Source organism: Nanorana parkeri, unplaced genomic scaffold (assembly GCF_000935625.1).
Source record: "Nanorana parkeri isolate BGI_ZX_2015 unplaced genomic scaffold, ASM93562v1 scaffold222, whole genome shotgun sequence".
NCBI lineage: Eukaryota > Metazoa > Chordata > Amphibia > Anura > Dicroglossidae > Nanorana > Nanorana parkeri.
In genome coordinates, this window is record NW_017306490.1 from 475,631 (window position 1) to 481,958 (window position 6,328).

General features: G+C 39.3%; 1 protein-coding gene across 1 annotated transcript in view; it reads right to left on the reverse strand.

Annotated features, from left to right (window-relative positions):
• The window catches only part of CHID1 (chitinase domain containing 1), a 319,821-nt gene that overhangs the window by 166,579 nt on the left and 146,914 nt on the right, over nucleotides 1-6,328 (reverse strand). The gene's annotated exons all lie outside the window — the stretch shown is intronic.

Genomic DNA, 6,328 nt, shown 5'->3' on the forward strand with positions numbered 1-6,328 from the left:
TATATTTTAATAGGTAATCCCAGGTAAATAAACCTGGCAATGCCAACGCATTAAAACATAATATACCTGCTTTTTAGAAGGTATTGTATTTCCCATGCTATTTATTACGTCGTTTGCAAAGTTTAAAGAACTCTAGAGAATGTTATTAACCCTTGCAGTAGGGCACTTCAAGGGTTAACTGCTCTTTTTTGTCTAGGTGCTAAAAAAAATTATATTCACCTGAAATACCTAGCTGACTCCCTGCTTCTGTGGTCACTGAAGCGTGTCTTCTCCTTCACTGCACAGATGGAATGTTCCTCAGCGTCCTCACATCTATACACTTGTATAGAACGTGATGACGCAAGGATTCTTGGACCGCTGCAGAGGAGGGACGTAGAGACTGTAGGGACCAATCTAAGAACAAGCCAGCCAACTTTTCTTCATAGCATCTAGACACAACCGAGCAGTTAAACCTTGCAATGCATGGTAGCTCCACTGCAGCAGTTAATACATTTTTTTCCCCTGGAGTTTTTCTTTTATGCATTTACAGAAGTATTAAAATCTCAAACTTGTCTTCAATAATTTATCCAGATCAAACAAAAATAGTACAATTACCAGCAAAGTATTTATTTGTATTTCCAAACACTTACAGTCATCATGTTTCTGAACATCTGGCTGTAACTCTCTTAGCTTGTCTTGCCAGAACTTGCTGTCCTGTACCAGATAACAAAGGACAGCAAAGTGTTCATCAGCTGTCTGTCTACTAGCTTCGATAAGGGAGGCGGGTGGGAAGGAGGACCAGGGGGCTGACTTGCCTTGCTGTGTGTTTGTGGAGGCACATCCAGTTCACTAGTAGACATAAGGGTGGCTCCATAGGAAACGAGCCACCATAAAACAGGAGATCTAGACCAGTGCTCAGGGGACCAGCTGATTCTGCAGGAAACTAGAACTTTTAAACATCAAGGGGCAGGATCCATTGAAAGTGATTCAATCAGCATTTGAAAAAGCTTAAAATATTTTGACTTTAATATTACTTTAACTGTATTTGTAATTAGCTCCAACAAATACAATATGAAAGACACTGATTGCCTCAAATCTTAGAGACTAAAAGGAAACATGTGTGGGGTGCCATAAGGGGTTTACATGTAATTCAAAAGATTAGATTAAAAAGTGTTAAAATGAAGTAACCACATGCAGAAGTGGACAGGGTCAGGATGACAGGGACAGCTGAAAGTTATATTTGCAGAGGTATGAGCATCAATAAGAAAGTTTGTGGCCATCTGTGCTTTGCCATGACCAATTCAAAGGGCATGCCCAATCTGTCCATCACACAGTGGATGCTCAAGAACTGTCCACACACCCTGCTGTGTTTCAGAATAATAAGAGAAACCTGTCATGTTCCGAGGCCTTAGGAATTCATGAGTCAGTACTCTAACCTGCATTTCAGTAGACCTAACCTAACTAGACTGCTGATGCAGCAACAAACCCAAAAGCACTGTAACATTTTACAAAAAATGAACCTATGCTATGAACCAGAAAAAAATCCAATAAAACAATCACTTAAAATATAAATGAAACCTTTTTAGAAAGTTGAAAAACATGGTATGGTAACTTCCTGATTTTGGTCATTATCTTGAAATTGCAATTCTTTTCCAATTGTTTTATCAACTAAACATAAAAAGTTGTAGAATCTGCAAATTGTGCAAAATAAACAAAAAACACTTTTCTCCCTTGTAAAACTGGATACTAGAAAACATTGAAACGCATATAAATTTGGTCAAATTAGTTCTCAGTACCAAAATCCCAGTGCTGTAGATCGCAGCAAACAACCTTTTATGCCAATCTGGATATAGGATGGGCTGACAGTATCTGTCACAGATCCTACAATTTCAGAGCACCATTATTAAATAATCACACACACAAAAAATCATATTAGATGGTGACCAAGGCAGTTGCGCTAGGATATATGAAAAAATCAAAAACCAAAATACAGAAAAAATAGGAAAAGATATAATAATATCAAAAATATCAAAATATCAAAAACTATATAATCCAAAGGATTATAATCCAGCTGCAGCAATATCTATCGAAGTGATCAATTGTGAACCAGTGTGCTGCGCTTGGTATTGTGATACGTGCTATATTTATACCACAAACGGAACCAATATAAGTGATCAAATCCTACTTGCAACTAAATGCAATCCAAAAGTGCATATGTGCATGAACGTTAATAAATACACGTGTCATATAAATATGGTGAAGGTACGAATATAAAACTGATAGGTTAAATATGATAAGTTAAATAAGTTAATGAATAATGCATATGTGTGCCATATAGTGAAAATACAATGTGGATACTAAATGGTTGAATTATAAACCAGGTAAATTGATCAGTCTGGCAATCGGCAACAATAGATAAAAAGGACAATAATTTGAAGGAAGACTGATGTATAACCAATCTAACAAATCTAAAACCACATCTAATAATATAAAGTGAATAAATATAGGTGGATAAATATAAAATTGTATAAGCATTTAGTTGCAAGTAGGATTTGATCACTTATATTGGTTCCGTTTGTGGTATAAATATAGCACGTATCACAATACCAAGCGCAGCACACTGGTTCACAAAAAATCATATTAATTGGTATAATGAATGCAATAAATACAATAAAACTGTCTAAATACAACTGAATTTTAAAGACTGGGGCCACTTCAATAAGGTGGTGAGTTTGTTTGCTAAGACATCTATTAGCTTGGGAAATTCAGCTGCTCCATGCAATAATACCTTACCCTGTTCCTGCCCCGACATGATGGTTTGGATGTTCCCATCCATACTGTTGCATTTTTCATGATGTAAATTATTTTTAAAAAATAGATCATAGAAATTAGCATGTTTGTAGTGGTGTTTCTAGGTTTTGTCATTTAGATGGTTAGTGAGATGTATATTTTAGTCACATTTGCAATTTATACTGTATATATTGTGAGTGGTATCACATTTGCTTGTCTCTGGATTTATGGATGCACTGTATATGAATAAGTATTTACATGATCATATAAGACATTGAAAGAATTTGATCAAAGAGGATAATAAGTGATCATAATCATGCATTTGAGTGGATTTTAGTATATGAAATATATGCAAATCACTAGCAGGTTACGTTTAATTCAGTTTTACTGGATTCATGAAATATTCTATCATATAATTGGATAAACTGATAGTATGTTAATATGTTTTCCTTTCCATATGTATAATACATTAAAACTATGTATATTCCATACTTTATTTTTTAGCCACATCACATTGTATTTTATTGAAGATATTACAGCTGTGTTTTTTGTACAAAGCAACTTTGCAGAGATACAAAATAAAGTTGTAGGTAACAGAGGAAGGACTGAACAAATATTAGCTTATATGTAAGGCTGCACAAAGGCAATGTAGGAATATATAGGAGTTGCAGGGCATCACTGACACAGAACCGTTTTCAACTTTAGCATTCCTGTCCTCATTTTGCAGTCCAAGTTTGAACTTGATCAGTGGGTCAGTATAGAACAGTTTTTTTATTTAAACAAGGCGCAGCAGCAGCCATGATCTTGGTATAAGTACTTCAGGACCAGAAAGTATATATATGTTCTGCGGTCTTTAAGTAGTTAAGGGACACAGAATCAGCACAATTCTGAGACAACTGGGTTATACTGCTGGCCAAAAACACTGGCCAGCAACGTACAACCCCTCCCACACCCAGGGGGGACCTGTGTCCCTTAATTCAAGAAACAGATTTTTCTGGTGCATACAAAAATCCTGCTTTCTTCATCGTTCATTAAGTGACACGGAAATCAGCTATTATCACTTGGTTACGAGGGAGCATGGAACCAGCTTCCCAGCCAATCAGGAAGCCGGGCAGCATGTAATGACTCGCTGCACGGCTTCCTGATTGGTCAGGAAGCTGGCCAATCAGAAAGCCGGTTGACGAGTCATTACCCCCAGAAAGCTGGCTTCATGCTCCCTCATCACCTGGTGACGACGGAGGATGGAGCTGGCTTCCTGGCCAAGCAGGAATCCAGGCAATGTGTAATGAAACATTTTACCCACATCAAGCACAATTCCTACACTTGTATGAAGACATAGAGTGTTTTTAGATCCCGGGTAATACTAATGCCTCCTTTGGCTTTGGGAACGATGAACGGGTTTGAGTAGAAACCTTGAAACCATTACACTTCTGGAACAGGGGCAATCATATCTTTGGAGAGCAATTCTGGCAAATCACAATGAAGGACTGTTAGTCTTTGCAGAGAGGTTGGCAGAGTTGACAGCATGAAGTGGGGCAGGGCAGAGATTGAAACTCAAGTTTGTAGGACCTGGATACCACATATTTTACCCATGCATCCGAGATGTTTGTGGTCCACGTTGGCAAAGACTAACAGATGTCCCCCTACTTGGAAAAGTGTTGACATCTCCTCATCAAGAGGGAACCTGGGGGAGGGAGGGGGAACAAAGATCTGCAATGGAACTGGATCCTTAATTTAGACTTAAAAGCCTGCGAGAAACAAAAGGAACTCATTAAACTTCAGAAGAAAGAGGTTTTCTAAACTTGGTTTATTTTGCTGGGGCAAAGGGGTGCTCTTGCCTGTGGTGGCATCTTTGAAAAAGTTGCCCAGGAAGCCACCAGAAAGACGTTCTCCATCAAAAATGTATATGCAGAATGCGTTGCTCCACAAACCAACATTTCAGATAACAATTATAATAATAAAAGACAGGAGACTTATTCTGGATATGAGACATACAATATCCATTAACCCGCCAACACAATAGTGCAAAGCAGAAGTCAAAAGCTCTAAACACTCCAAAACCAAATGATCAGTAAAGATAGTTTCAGGTTTTCTTTGCCTTTCATACAAAACCCCAAAATTTTCTGCAATTTTTTCCTATTGGTTTGATTTTCAACTGCTGCGTTGCTAGCGTTTGTAAAAGACCCCCCAACAACAACTGGTAAATGGAGTGTTTTCAGACACAGGTTGCTCCAGTTGTAAATGATTGCACTGCGTCAAAAAGAACACATATGTTTCCTCTAAGTCTTGGAGCTATGCCAGCAGATTGACTCTCCCCGGCCACAAACTGTTCCAAAAAGGATCTGTGAGACTCGTCATCATACTCAAATGAATGTGCAGAGGCAACTACAGCTGCAGGAAAATCAGAGGCAGACTCTGTAGGAGAAGGTACAGAAATACACTTACGGACCCCTACATTCTGAATTTGCGAACATGGCCATGACTGTGTTCATAAAATCTAGCATGTCTGTAGAAAATTCCTCCCTGGACAATACAGAGAAGGATGTCATGTATGAGAGAGCTAGGGGAGACTGTGAGAAGCGTGTGGGCTCAGGTAGGAGACAACAATCCAGGCTGTTAATGTCAGGTCCTTGAAGGGGACTACCTCAGGCCATCCAGGAGCTGTTAGAGGATTGTGAGCTGGAGAGGCCCGCAGGACCACTTCCTTTGTGCTTATGATCCAGCATACTGCATGTATGGTAATGTGTGGGAACACCAAGGAGAACTTGGATACTCACAAACAACTGCAGAAGCAATAAAGGTTACACTATATGGCTGGAGGTAACCTTATCACTGCTAAGCAGCGGCAAGGAGAAACCAAAGTAGGAGCAGTGTCCCTTGAAAGGAGAGCAGTGGCAGGAACAGAAAGTGTAAGTGCATGCATGACACAGCTGTTTGTGATAAGTGGGGCTTTATCACATCATAACAACTCCAATGGTTGGAAGGGAATGAACCACAAGGTTTGTAGAAACTGAAGGCTACTAAACCAGAATCTTCCTTAAAGGAGAACTATGAGGTGAGTGCTTTTCACTCACCTCATAGTTCTAGCCGACCTGTGACAAGGCAGGGTGAAAAACAACACCCACACAAAGGGTAGGCAGGGATGAGTGTATACCATAACCCAGACTGACGTGCCAGAATGCCAGGATCAGGAAGCAGGGTTCTTTCCCAGTAAACCCATGGTTTTGTTCAAGGGGTGTGACAGAACACAGAATAAACCTGCTTAACCAGTTACCCACTATATGATTCTAAGAATCATATAACTTATCCCTGAATGGAGTAGCATCCTACACCAAGGAGCGAGGTGTAGGAATCCTAGTGCTACTACTAGGCACATTTTACGTATTGAGCATAGGAGAGAAGAAGCAATCTCAGGAGATCTAAAGGATCCCCAGACTTAGACAATCCCCTATAGAGGAAATCTGCAGCAGGGTCCCATTACATCCTGTCTGCTGACCATCTAGAGAAATACAGGATCGTCCAGTGATGGATATTTCCCTTTGAACAAAAAAATATATAT